Here is a 15,289-nt window from a genome sequence, read left to right as displayed (position 1 = left end):
TATGAGGATTACATTTTCTATGAAGCAAGGACAAAGAAAAAAATCTCAAAAGTCTTACATGGTAGTGTCAGCTTCTTTCAGTGGGTAACTCTGCCCAGAGAAGACTGTAGAGTGCTCAAAATCTCTCATTCACCATCTGCACCAGCTGGAGCCCACTTCCACTGAACACTTTGTTGTTTTCAGTTCTGTCCAGAGAGTCCAACATAATCCCATGCATCATCTATAATCCCTGCAGCAATAATGCCAACAAGGTTAAACCCTGAGCACTCTGACAATAAATTAGTAATTTCCACTACTCAACAAAGACAGCAAAGAGATCCATGAAATTCACTTGAAAAGTTAAAGTTGTTCATACCCCTTGACTAAGCAATACTTCCAATTTACCCATTAAAGATTCATCTGTATAGCCATACGAAGAGAGATACAAAAAATATTTTTAGTCACATGGTACGTAATTGCAAAAACTTAGAAATTTATACATTGGCCATAAACTGAGACCGGTAGTTTGTAAAATACTCTATGTTGGTAAACAACTGACAAAATTATAGACAGAGATAAATTTTGAATCATTTATAGTTTTTCTGATGGGAAAATCATTCCAATGGCTACATTATCACAATAGGTTGTTTAGAAAGTTTTTTAAAATGTTAGGTGCACTCATAGGTGGCAAAATTAGAAAAAAAGAACTTTGTATATGTCTCAAAAACACGTAAGGGTCCAGGAATCTGTAGGAATGAGGCCTGGATAGAGTACAGAGCAGGCTTAACAGCAGAAGGCTGTTCTGTTAGAGCTGTTCCTGAATCATAGCTACCTGTGGATGAACACCTTGACTGTATTTAAAATTCTTCTTACCTAAAGGAAAAGGGGAAGCAGGTCACACACAACTCTGTATCAGCAACCAACAAGGAAATGAGAATGTGGATAACATGTAGTTCCTAAAAATGCCCTGATCTTAACAGAATCAACGGCAGAAGAGATAATGTGGCCAGGACTCAGGAAATAAAGGAATTAGACAGATAGGAAGAGAGGCCAAGAGAGGCTAGTCCAAGTTATAGCAGTGACTTAAGCAGTTATTCTAGCTACAGTCAAAGAACGAACAGAGATGTATCTAAAGGATTAAAGGAAAGTATAATGACAATGGCTCACCCAAGTTCTCACGAAGTGCCAACCTCCAAAGAACAAACAGAACTTCACAGTTGCCATCTGTAGTAACCGTCCATAGCAACAGTGCTAATCTAGCGCATGCAAACTGGAAGATAAATCCATGGTTAGCTGGACAAACAGAAAAATAAAATGAACAAAGCCTCGGCGGTTTACAGAACACAGCAAAAGATGTGTCCAGTGGAGCCTCAGAGTTACGGGATGCATAAAGGAATAACTTCCTGAAGGCTCCCCAAATACTATCAAAAACATATCTGGTAAATACAGGTCCGAGAAAGGTTGTGAGACCCAAATAGAAGGAACCTGAAGAGACTGACATGTAGGTAGAAGGTTGTCAACAGCAAAGGGGGTCATCTAACCACAAGAGGGAAGCAATGGGCGCATAAGTCTCCCTGGCATCTGAGGTACTCAAGTTGCAGAGTGTGAGCATGAGAGAGGGGCAACGTCTGCAGTGTAATGTGTCAGTTCTCAGAAGCCCAAGGAGACCGTGAGAAGCTCATCCATCACTTCTTTTCAGCTATAAAAAACAGAAATGTACCCACACTGAATACAGTAGGATCTAGAGCAGTACTGTTGTGTTCACAAGATTCAAAGATGCAGAAACAAGCAATGTGTCCACCAGTGGATGTATAGCTAAATAAAGAAAATGTGATCTAGCCAACGATGGAATATTACTGAACTATCAAAAGGAATAAATATTTAAAAAGCATGCCTGGTATTTGAGTGAAAACAGAGGTTACTAACAAGTAGGCTAAATGAACTTTTTTTTTTTTGCATGATAGAAATGTTATACAATTACCTTTTGATGATTGTAAACTACAAATTTGATGAATACTCACTATAGGTTTGTCAGTCCATCCTAATCAAATCCTTGAAGCATGCATGCAAATATGTCTATCTAAATCCAGCGTTTCTATCACTTGAGTTTTGATTGTAAGTTGCTAACTGAAAGATTCGCTTAAAATTCAGCAAACTGCTGAGAGTATTCAACCACAGAAGGAAGCTGGTAGCCTGAAAAACAGGGTTAATAATGAGATAATTACTCATTTTTGACTCCAGTTTCCTGTTGACAAAAACATTCTTTGAAAGATCATTCATTTCCTGTTGACAAAAACATTCTTTGAAAGATTCATCATTATTGGCACATTGTCTCAATATGAAATTACTTCACTGTGGCTCCTTTCTGACAACCTACATTAGAGAAACTGTATGAGGAACACAATGTAAAGACATAATCAGAAACCCAGACATCCCCACCTGCCTTCCAAAGGCCCCTGCTTTTGCATCCTATGTCTGTACTCAGCAGGATATTCCACCTTAATTGCTTCATCTAAAACAAACCCGCCGGAGTAAGTTCTAATTGGTCCAACACGACGTCAGCCTTTCCAGATTTGAAAGACAGTAAAGCATAAATGGAATCAGAAATTTACTTCTTACTTTGAGTTTGTCTAAAATTTTTAGCTGAAATTCTTTTATGAAGTTGAAATCATTTGTATGTAAGGGCTGAACTATGCTGTAGTTTCACAACAGAAAAAGAAAGTGTTTACGTGGGCTGGCAAGATGGCTTAGTGGGTAAAAGTGGTTGGGATGGGGGCGACTGACCTGAGTTCAGGCTCTGGCACTCACATAAGGTGGAAGGAGACAGGTGGTTACAAAGCTTCGCTCCGACCTCTGTAGCAATAGTGTGGAATGCTGTGCACACGTTCACACACTAATCATCATCATCATCTTCATGATCTTTATCATCATCCCTTAAAAGATAAAATAAAGAATATTGTTTACAGTTACAAAAATATATATCCTAGAATATAGAATACAATGACTTGTTAAAATGGTTAGCAACTTTCTCTCTCTCTCTCTCTCTCTCTCTCTCTCTCTCTCTCTCTCTCTCTCTCTGTGTGTGTGTGTGGGTCTGTTATGGGGCCTTGTGCATGGCTACATCCCTAACCCAGCAAGTGGATCTTCAAGGAAAAGGAAGTTATGGTCTGCAGTAATCTCTAGTTTCTGCTACACAGACATACTGCAGTGGTCAGTTTTGAGCTTGGGATGTCATTCAGGTCAACAAAAACAAACAAACCTTCCTGTTGAGTAATGAGACCTCAGGCGTGGGTACGTGGAAACTTGAACACACACACCGGGGAGGGGCCTTCACTGCTTTGCTTGAACATGCAGTGTGTGAACATTTGTTGTCTTGATTCAGGAAACTGTATCATGTTTCCTCCTTAGAGGGCAGGCTCACTGAGGCAGAGATTGTGCAGGGAATTCACCCCAAAGAACAGGTTGCCCTCCGTTTGTAGGAGGCGTAGTCAAAGATAGAGGTGTGATGAGGCACAGATCATCAAAGATCTGGCTCAGTTCTTATTGTCAGCATCCCTGTCCCGGCTTTCAGCTTAAGGCTGGATTTTGACACTGAAAAGCTGTTATTACAAGAATATAGAAGACCCCAACCTATTTCTACAGGAACGTGCTCTGTTCTCAGTGTCCATCGAGGTCTTGAACAGTCACTTCTGTGTCATCCATTTACACAAAGGCAGATCTCTCAGTCATCTGGATCCCATCCTATCCCCTTCTCTATGTCTGATTTCAAATCACGCATTAGAGCCACAGTGATACAAACTGCATGGTACTGATGCAGAAACGGAAAAACAGAATGGAGGACCCGGTTAGAAGTCCGTGCAACTACAGTTATGTGATTTTTGACAGAGACGCCAAAGCTACAAGTTGAAGGAAAACACAGCATTTTTAATAGATGGTGGTACGAAAACTAGATTTCAGTATGTGTAGAAAAATGAAACTCGATCCCTGTCTGTCTCTCACTGTGCATAAAACTCAATTCCAGATGGACCGAGCACCTCAGAAGACCTGATACTCTGTAAGTGCCAAGGGAAAGTTGGGAATGTGCTTTGGCTTTACAGGCACACAGAACTTACTGAATATGGTTTAGCTCAGGAAACAAGACCAACAGTCAACAAATGAGACCTCGAAAAACGGAAAAGCTTCGGCCCAGTAAGGCATCAGGTTAGTGCTGACTATGCTGTGAAACACACAGCTGGTGCAAGACCATGTCCTATGGGGCTCTTATGTGCAGAGACAAGTCCTCGGGCTTTGTATCTGAATGCCAAGATTTCTTTTTCCTAAGTGTGTGTAAGATTGGTCATGCATAACACATGTGGAGGTCAGAGGTCGGTCTTTGGTGTCTGTACTTGCCTTTAGCCTTGCTTGAGGCCGAGAGTCTCTCTGCACTGTATATGTGTATGCTAGGCTAGTTGGCCTGCAAGCTGCTGGGGATTCTCCTGTGTTTGTCTCTCATCTCATTGGAGGAACACTGGAGTTATAGATATGTGCTGTCATGTCCAACTGTAGGTAGATTTGGGGGATTTGAAATTGGGTCTTCACACTCAATAATTAACAAGATTGCCATGTAAATTCTTTAGCAATAGTTTGAATTTATGTAGTGGGATGGCTATATAGAAAATATTAAGACTACCTCTTAACTGCCATGTGTAGTTTTTCTTTCTGATTTTTTTAAAGCTTTTGTCTCTTTTCTACTTTTTTCTATCTTCCTTTTGTTTTGTGTGATAGTTTTCTTTGAATTGCTTTTCTGTACTTTATACACCTACTTTAGTGTTTTGTGGTTACTATGAGGTTTATAAATAACAGCTTGAACTTAAAATAGGAAGTTTAAGGGTAAGAATAACTTTCATTACAAACAAAAGGAAAAAACACAAAAAAATCTTCTCCCATGCCTTATTGTGTGTGTACAAATCTACCATTTTTGTTATTTTTAGATTATAATAATTCCTTGTGGCTACAGTTATTTTAAATGTTTGGTATTTAAAACTAATAATAGACAGAAACTTGTTTTGTAAACCTTAGGGTGGAAGTCCTGAAAAGGACCACACCATTTCACATTTATCCAGTACGGTGATGATACCATGCAAATAGGACCCAGCCCATAGGACTCAGCAAGATTATAGGGGAGAACCCAAAACTACCAAGGTTAGTGCCTCAGTGAAATTTCTGTGTCGGCCTGGAATAGATAAAGGCATCTCTCCTAAGGCTAAGGACAGATGGATGCATCTAACATGCCCTTACTAAACTCTCACCATAGTGTATCCAATGAGTCTTCTGGATATAGAGAGCGTCACAGTAGCAGTGAGTGTCGTGCCAGGGTTGACTGTAGCACGGGGCAATAGAAGCTCTGTAGCTCTCCCAAGATGTCACTCCTACTGCTTGACTGCTACAGCGTTGTTGCTCAGCAAATCTCATGTTTCTTTAAAAGTTTGCAGCAGAGCTCGGGCGTTCCTGATGGAGGAGTTGGAGAAGGGACTGAGGGGGTCTGAGAAGGAGCTGAGAAGGATGCAGCTGTATGGAGGGAGCAACAGTGTCAACAGGCCAGACCCCTCAGAGCTCCCAGGGACCGGACCACCAGCCACACATGGAGTGACCCACGGTGCTGGCCACATGTGGGGCAGAGGATGGCCTTGTTGGACATTAGTGGAAAGAGAGGGCCTTGGGCCTGAGTGTGTTTGATGCCTCAGTGTAGGGGAATGCCTGGGTGGGAGGACAGGAGTGGGTAAGTGGGCGAGCACTCTCATAGAGGCAGAGGGAGGGGGAATGGGATAGGAGATTTCCAAAGGGCAGACCTGAAAAGGGGGAAACAATTGAAATGTAAAAGAGAAAATATCCGATAATAATAATAATAAAAAGTTTGCAGCAGAAAGGTATGTTACAGAGATTCTGAGTGAATTAGCAAGGTGAGTCTGAGCATAACTCCAGAGAGTTTGTAACAGTCTCACAAGTTGACAGTTATTTTGTGATGCTCCATGCTCTGAAGGATTCACAGAGGAAAATCCATCAGCAGATATGTACAATGCATATGAAACTAGGCGTAGGCAGGACATAAAAACTATTTGGATGAACAGCTGGTTCAAATTATTAAGGTTTCTACTCCCACTACATTGCTGATTCTCCCTGAATACATATCAGAAAGTCACCTGACGCCAATCAGTTGGAATACATGATTTAGTTCTGTGCCACACAACAGAGTAGCACCATCAGTGTGGACAGCTGTGGCATTACGAGCTCCCTCCAGTTAGCCTTACAGAAATGCATGATGGGAAACCTTCCAGTGGACAGAATTCAAGCAGTGTCTTTGGTTGCTCCTGTTGCTCCATGAGGGAGGTGTCTAGCGACAAGAGTTGATCGAGGTCGATTCAAAGAAAATCACTTCAGTGAGCTGGACAGATGGTCGAGATCTTACAAGATCAGAAAGCAAGAAAAGTTAGGAAATTCTGTGGATTTAACCCTCAGATCAGTCACAGAATGAAAAGAAAATGGGCAATTTCAGTAAACTATGTCCTCAAAAATCAGGATTTACACACTGAAACTGATCTGCAGGGTTGGGGTACAGCTCAGTGTGGAGCTCTTGCTTAGCACCTTGGGGTTGATCCCAAGGACTGAAGAGATAATACCAGGATGAAATTAAAGCAACATGTACAAGACTGATTGCCCATGGAAGCTGCTATGCTATTTATCTCTTAGCCACAAAGTTGCATGACTAACCATGGGAATCAGGTACAGGCAGGAGGTAGTTACCTAGCAACCATGTGTCGATATCATAGGCCCATGAATGACATCACTCCTACCATGGAAATGTGGCCATGGGATTGACACTGTGAACATGTGTTCATCCTTTCCTGTCAATGTTGCTCATGCCAAACATTATTTTGGGTCATGTAGATGTCTCGCCCACCACAGGTTTCCCCAGAACACTGAGTTTGACTGGAGTGCATTTGCTTTAACTAGTTTTCAGGAAATTAACTAAGAAATAATATTTTTCATCAAGTTTTCCATTTTATATATTTTAAATTAAAAATAAAGACTTTTATTCATGAGTACTATATTTGCATTATTTCCACCCCTTTTCAATGCCCAACATTACCCCCAGTTTCTTCCAATTTCATAACTTCTTTAGTTATGTATATACAAAGCATATCTACACATACATGCATACACACATATATGTATATAAAACACAGCTCATAGGTGTACGAGTGTATGGCTGAGCACTTGGCATTGGGTAACCCGAAATCTGATAATCCGTTTCTCAGCAGCCATTAATTGCTCATAGCTCTACATCTGTGGGTGCGCAGCCTTGTGAAATTTTCCCCATCCATATTACATAGCAAAGGCTGTAGTTCTTCAGGTCTTATGTAGGCAGTCATGTTTTTGAAATTTCCTGGGTGTGGCTTACCTGTCACAGACACTATGTAGCAGCAGATTTCCTGGCCCTGTCACATATAACAGACACTATGTTGCAACAGACTTCCTGGCCCTGTCACACGTAACAGACACTATGTTGCAGCAGACTTCCTGGCCCTGTCTCATGTAACAGACACTGTGTACTTATACTGTCCACCCAACTCTTCTGCAGTGTTCCCTGAGCCTTAGAGAGGTGTTGTAGGTATATCAGTTGAGGTTGGGCACCAATGGTCAGTTACTCTCTACATTTTCGCCAGAAAATTGGCAAATAATTTTTAAAATATTAGGTGCTAATCTCTTTTGTAATTTTTGTGGTCCTTGTTTTTATAAAAATTCAAGTATTTGGTTAATTTTTTTATCCACTTTGTATCCTGATCACAGCTCCCCCCTCACCTGCCCCTCTCTTGTTGCTCCCTCCCCTCATCCTCAGAGAAAGGAAAGAAGCGTTGCCCCCCCCCCCATGGGTACCAACCCTTCCCGACATAGCAAGTCACAGCAGGACTAAGCACCTCCTCTCCCACTAAGGCCTGACAAGGCAGCCTGCTGATTTATAAGAGCTCTGGGACCAGAAGAAATCAACAGTGTGCAGCACAGTTACTATCTTTATGTCACTGGAAATATCAGCTGTCAGTGATTTTGTCCAAATCTTGCTCTTCCTTTGCTGCAAATGGCTGGTGACATACAGTAACCACCTATCCCACGTTTAGTCATTTCCCTGCATATATTTCCATATGCTTCCAATATTTATGTGTTGAGTATGACAAGAAGCAAGAAGCTAACACTTGTCAATTCTTTTGGTTCAATAATAAAATTAACTATCTAGTAGGTAACTCAGCAGTACCTTTCAGCATTTTTCTGAAACCCAGGGAGCTGTTTATGTGTTTAGCCATCACTGTGAGGACGCTGGGTAATGCCGTTATGCCCTTCACAGAGCTGGCAGCACACCTGTCTTCTCTGAAGGAGAAATTCTAATGTACTCACTACATTCTGATATCTTTAACTGCATCTTGCATATCTCTGCCCTCTTAGAGCACTGGCGCTAGAAGATCTTAGAGATCATGTCCCTGGAAATCTAATCCTCCTGCCTCAAAAACCTTAAGTGGATTTTCTGGGCCACCTACCTGTAGTATCAGGTTAGGTGAGTCTGGCCATGCAGGCGAATCCTGTGCTCTGTTTTCTATGTCTCCATGGCTCTGCCTGCTGTCCACTCCATGGCTCTGCCTGCTGCCCATCAGTCTCTGGTTACTCTAAATGTCTTTAATATTTTACCCTTGCAGTAGAATATTTTAAAGTCTACTTCTATGTGTTTTCAAAGTTCCAGGTTGTATCCACTTTGCAAACTTGACCTATATATTTATAAAATATAATCTTAGAAAACTGGCAGATTCTTCTGCCTGTTTTTTTAAAAGATTTCATTCTTATGTGTAAGTACACGGTAGCTGTCTTTAAACACCCCAGAAGAGAGCATCAGATCTCGTTCAGATGGTTGTGAGCCACCATGTGGTTGCTGGGATTTGAACTCAGGACCTTTGGAAGAGCAGTCAGTGCTCTTAACCCCTGAGCCATCTCTCCAGGCACCCTCCTGCCTGTTAATGGACACTGCTAAGACACTAGCTTGAGTTCATGGAACACCGCATGTCGGACTTGCTCTTTTTATACAAAGTCGCTCTCAGGTGAGTGAGCTCCACTCTGCTCCTGCTGATTCCTCAGATTCATGTATCAGGAACAGATTTTCAATGAAGCGGGATCAGGAGGCTGGGCCTGCCGTGGGTCTAGCATCAGTGGAGCTTCAGAAGAAACCAAACAAAGGCTGACAGCCTATTTTTAAAGTCCCAATTTTGACTGCAACAGACAGCCAAATAAGGTTTTGATGTTTATAGTTACAGTCTTAGCTATTCTGTTAAAGCAGTGGAAAATGGATTGAGACAACTCTAGAATCATGGAAAATGGATGGAGACAACTCTAGAATCTAGAGTCTAGGTGACTGTGGCACTCTATAGAGATGGACAGGCACAGCAGAGGGGCTTCTAGGCTGCTGTACCAGGTGCCATTTAAACACCAGTAATGTAAGGAGCTTAGCAGAGTGAAGCAGAGTGAGGATGGATAGACTATGCAATGACAAACTGTTGCAAAGGGGCCCCTGTGACAAGGATGTCTACAGGGTGTCAGGTTCTGTGTTGGACATGGAAAACAGGAAGAGAGAGGATATATTTCCATCCCACTGAGAAATCAATTTGTTGGAAAGACCTACATGATGAAACCATAATGGAATAATAATGTGATTATTCTCTGACAGAATAATGCATAACAACATAATAGAAGGCTGCAGAAGAGGCTCAGCAGCGACAGGACGTGATTGCTTGCTTGCTCTTGCAGAGCACCCGCATTTGGTTACCCACAACCCCATCTGTCACCCAGTGCCGGGGGTTCTGATGCCCTCTCTGCTCTCCATCATCAACACATGCATGCTGTGCACATATATACGTGTAGACAAAAATCTAAGAAACAACAATGCCCTTTAAAAATAACAGCATAGTAATATGTTGGATGCTTATGGGTGGTTTTTATAAATAATAGGGAAACTGAACTTGGTTATCACCACTGAATCACTGTGAGCAGAGGCCTACACACGCAGCTAGAGGAGTCCAGAGAGCATCCTGAGTGAGCAGTGTCACCCCCTCCCCCCGCCGCCATGAAGAACAGCTTTAAGTGGAGAACGATTTGGTAGGGGAGAATGAAGGAAGAGAATGGCCTGGTTTTGGTTTTTTTGTTTTGTTTTGTTTTGAAGTGTTTTTTCTGTTGGAAACAGAGTTTTTCTATGTATCCCCGGCTGGCCTTAAGTTCATGATCTTTTTGCATCTACCTCCCAAATACTGGGACCATGGCCATGAGCCACCATTCTTGGTGAGGGCAACATGTTTAAGACAGGGTGGTTTGGTTGACGGGTGTCCATTTTTGAAGGAAAACCTTGGAGGTAAGTAGTGGGTGGCTGAGATTACGGACTCTGGCCAGTAACGAGCGCATCCTCCTGTGAGAAATGAGAGCGTCCATCCACAGGGATGAACACTGACCCTGCCTCACTCGGTGTCCACCCAGCTGCACAACGCACACACTTTGGAACAGACTATGTCATCTGTGACTGTTACTTCCTTTGGAAGAATAAATACTCTAAGATTTGTGGTTCCCCAGTGCCTGTGAAGGAAAGCCAAAACACACAGTTTGGACTGTGATGAATTTATTAACAACTGAGAAAAGTTTATATGAACTCACAGAGGCTGAAGCAGCAAGCACAGGGTAGGTCTGCAGCAGGCCTCTGAGTATGTACTGTAGCTTCCAGTTTAGCATTTTTATGGGGCTCACGAATGTGTGGATGAGTGAGTCTCCGATTCGTTTGACTTTTCTTGTGCCTCTTTTCCTTCTGATGGCTTGCCTTGCCTGGCTTCTGTGTGAGGGTTTTTGTTTTATTACTTTTTATTTTGTTATGTTTGGTGGTTACCTCTTAGAAGCCTGTTCTTTCCTAATGAGAGACAGAAATGGAGTTGATCCAGATAGATGGGGAGGTAGGGAGGTACTGGTGGGAGAAGTAGAATGAGGGGAAACTGTAATCAAAATATGAGAGAGAGAGAGAGAGAGAGAGAGAGAGAGAGAGAGAGAGAGAGAGTTGTGTGTGTGCCTGTGTGTGTGTGCGTGTGCGTGTGTGTGTGCACGTGTGTGCGTGTGTGTGTTGTGTGTGTGCATGTGTGTGTGTGCAAGTGTGTGCGTGTGTGCGCATGTGTGTGCGTATGTGTGTGCATGTGCGCATGTGTGTGTAGGTGTGTGTGTGTGCGCGTGTGTGTGTGTGTACATGTGTGTGTGCATGTGTGTGTGTGTGCGCGCGTGCGCATGTGTGTGTGTGTGTGTGTGTGTGTGTGTGTGTGTTTTCAGGAATAGAGAGATGGTTCAGTGCTGAGGAGCACTTGCTGCTCTTGCAAAGGACTAGAATTTGGTTCCCAGGACCCACATGGAATCTCACGAGCACCTATAATTCTTGTTCCAGGGTATCTGACGCCCCCTTCTGGCTTCTTTAAGTACTGCATCCACATAGTGCACATACAGACAGGCAGGCAGACATATATACTTACATAAAAATAAATACAGTCTTCACGAATAAAATGTTTCCCTTGAGAGTCTCTGTTACAGAAATTCACTCGGCACAATAATCTGCACAATTAAACCTTTTAAGTGGCTTGAAAAAAATATGATTTATAAGGCCACATTTTTTGAGTCTTTAATATTTTATGCAGGATGGACTGTTTATGCTGCCAGTTCTTCTTGTTCTGACAGCTCTGCAGTGACCAGAAAGGACTCGCTGTGCTGACAGGAGAGTCCAGGAAGCTTCCTAGGGCATGATGAGACATGCATTGTGATATCTTATTGCTGATACCTGGTGCTCTGCTCAGAGAAATGATGTAATTATGAAGTTCTTGGCACAAATATGCAGGATTGTGGGCAAAGCTAAAATACGTTACTGTATACACCAGAAGGTAGGAAGCAGAAAGTCATGAAACCAGCTTTGCACATGCTCAGTGAAACGTGTGTGTTAGACCCAAGAGGAAACCGTTCCATCATATACCCATGGCTTCCTTACTTTCTGTTGCAATATTCAAAATGTTATTGTTCTGGCAAGAGATTGTCCTAAAGGTTCCTGCCTCAGAAATCCTCAGCCTCTCATTCTTGCCTCAACCCTCAGCTGCCTCTGCCAACTCTAGACTAGTGGTCTCTTCTGCACCTCCAAGCTCTGTTGCCATTTCAACAACCTTAGCTCCACTCTTGGCTCATTCGACTCTCCAAGTTCTTTCACATTACTATTTTGGTGGACCTTATTTCTGTTCTACTAGATATTCGTGGAAATCTGTGGACCCTACTGTGGTCCTTCTCGCCGACCGCCATGCTGTGACCCTTCCTTCTCACCGACTGCCATGCTGCAACCCTTCCTTCTCACTGACAGCCACTGTTTGAGTCCATAGTCCTCCCTGCGGACTTCTCGTTATGGTGTCTCATCTCTGTGCTTCTCTACTCACCTGTAAATATTTCTGAGGGGTTTTGAATCTGTGTGTGAAGGAAATGTAGTCATTTGCTACTTACATGCTCTCGTGTCTTCATTCCTGCTCAGCTGACGTTATTTGATGTCTCCTTACTTGCAAGTGTCTCAGCCCTTTACCAGAGGATCTCATAACTCCATCATAAGAACTCTACAGTCTGAGGGAATCAGTTTGTTTGCCTTTTCTGTTCTTCTGGGCCCACATGTGGCTAACATGTCTAACATGCAGCTAATATGTGACTAACGTATGCATGCAGCCAACATGCCTAGCATGGCTAACATGCCTAACATGTGATAACATACATAAATACAGCCAACATGCCTAACATGTGACTAATATTCCTAACATGCGGACTTATGACTATCTGCAAGTTTTTCTTCCCAGCATCAACTTGATCGTGTTCTGTGTGGCACTGGCTCTGCAGCGTGCTTATGGGAAGTCTTGGCTTACTTGCTCAGCCTTTAGGTTTCAGAGCGTATCACACTGCATTTATTATAATTTGTCATCAATTCATTTATTGTGTTCTATTGTAACTGTCATATCTCTGTAGTTGTTAGACTCCAGGCTCTTTAAAACTAGAGATGATGGCATCTGTTCCCCTCTTGTCTAACAGCTGCATAGTTGTCTCTATCTAACAGTTGACTGAGTAGACGAGCAAATGCATCCGTTCCTTAAAAATGAACCTCCTTACGCGGCCACCAGGGGTTCACTGAAGAAGAGATCTGTAAGCATTAATGCTAATACATAATATGGACATCTAAGTACAGTGAACAAAGTGGAAAACAAAGACTGGGTTCTCTGGCTAAAAATGGCAGTTACTATTGGGCTGAAGTTAGGTGTTTTGTTACCAGACATGGGAGCTGTTAGAAAACCAGAAGTCATTTGGGGAAACCTTTGTCTGAGTAGCAGTGATTTTAAAAGTGTGTGGGTGTGTAGCACAGAATCAAACCCAGGGCTTTTATGACTGTTGGGAACAATGGTGCAGAGATAAAAGTCACTAAAAATCTGTCTCTTGCATTGATGGTACACTTCTGTAATTCCTGCACTCAGAAGTCGAAGTCGAAGGATTGTCATGAATTCTTGGCCAGCGTGGGCTATACAGCAAAGGATAGTGAATATACACACCACGACTTTTAGTCTTTGGAAGTCTTTCCTTTTCTGTTTTGCCCAGTTTGTTGCCCACCAGGCTTCTAATTGCTGCTGACTTTACTGTTTATTTGTTGGTCCTGTTTACTTATCCTTTTCTAACAGCATCATCCACTGCTTTTTATCAATAGGATGGCATGCAGTTGTGAGCTGTAGTAGAGTCCATGTACATGAGCACACAGATGTATGTATACAGCACGGACAGGTCAGCCAGGGCCTGGATCACCGGAACACTCTAACTGTAACACTTCCTTGTGATGTCTGAATTCTAGGATCTTCCCCCTGACCATTTATGTGCCATCATACCGTAGTACAGTTCCAGATGCGAACCTCACCTCATTTTAGATTTCAGGCCCCCAAGGAAAATATATGAAGAAGATAGACCTTGTGTTCCTCTGTGGGTTCTCTTTAAATTAGGTCTTCTGAGATTTCAGAATAATGTATGTTCTAGTTATTTCTGGTACAACCAGGCTTGTTCCAGGATTAGGCATAAAGTCATAAGTAATTTGAACAAGGCATTTCCTGGAATTTTTTAATGGACCAGTGGAAAGTTTTGGCATGAACAAAAACGAAAACAACAACAACAACAACAAAAAGCCCAAAGCCCACTTACTGATAAGTGATTCTGTTCAGTTAGTTTCCAATCTGGAAGCTGTTGACATCAGCTACTTGACAAATGCATTGAGCAATAGATGAATGGTGGGCTGAAGAGGTGACTCTGTGGTTGAAGCACATTTGCTGCTGTTCCAGAGGACATGAGTTTGGTTCCCAGAACCCATGTACGGTGGCTCACAACCTTACAGGCTCTGTGGGTGCTGCCCCACAGACACATAAAGAGTAGATATATGGAGGAATGAATAGAAGGGTACATGGGGGAGGCTGTTTTCTATCTCTGAGCTTGCTGTCAAAGTAATTTAATTAAGAGCATACGTACTCTGGCTACAGCAGCAGTCCCCAACCTGCGGGTCACTACCCCTTTGGCCAATCTCTATCTCTTAAAAATATTTACATTACAATTCATAGCAGTAGCAAATTAGTCATGAAGTAGAAACAAAAATAGTTTTGTGCTTGGAGTCACCACAGCATGAGGAACTGTGTTAAAGGGTTGTTGGGAAGGGTGAGAACCACTGGTCTGAGTGTGCCTTCAGCATTGGGACTCTCGGGGTCTCACAGTGTTAGGCGGACTTTAAAGCACTAGTTACCAGTATTGTTTTTCCCCTTGAGGCATTTGATTAGCTGGTATCTATAAAGCTCCTCTCCTGATAAGCAACAGCATGCCTTGTTTTATGGTTCACGTGATTTCCTCCCTGGTGTGCTGTCTCTCCCATAAAACAGGTGGTAGATCTTTCAATTCTCTCTCTCTCTCTCTCTCTCTCAAACTCTACCTGAAAAAGAAGCTAAAATAATTCCTCAAGATAGTAAACCAATAAGCAGCTCAGTCAAGGTTGAGTTCAGTTGATTCTATTACTTTTCAAGGGCTACAGTAACATCTCTATCCCCATCACCACACAGAGAGAGGAGAGAGAGAGAGAGAGAGAGAGAGAGAGAGAGAGAGAGAGAGAGAGAAGCCCACAAGCTTGGTGGCTTATATTATTATACTATATGGCAGGTATAACTTTGACACAGTTAAGAGGTCA

This window comes from Mus pahari, chromosome 5, assembly GCF_900095145.1.
Source record: "Mus pahari chromosome 5, PAHARI_EIJ_v1.1, whole genome shotgun sequence".
NCBI classification, from domain to species: Eukaryota; Metazoa; Chordata; class Mammalia; order Rodentia; family Muridae; genus Mus; species Mus pahari.
Note: the sequence above shows the minus strand (reverse complement) of the source record.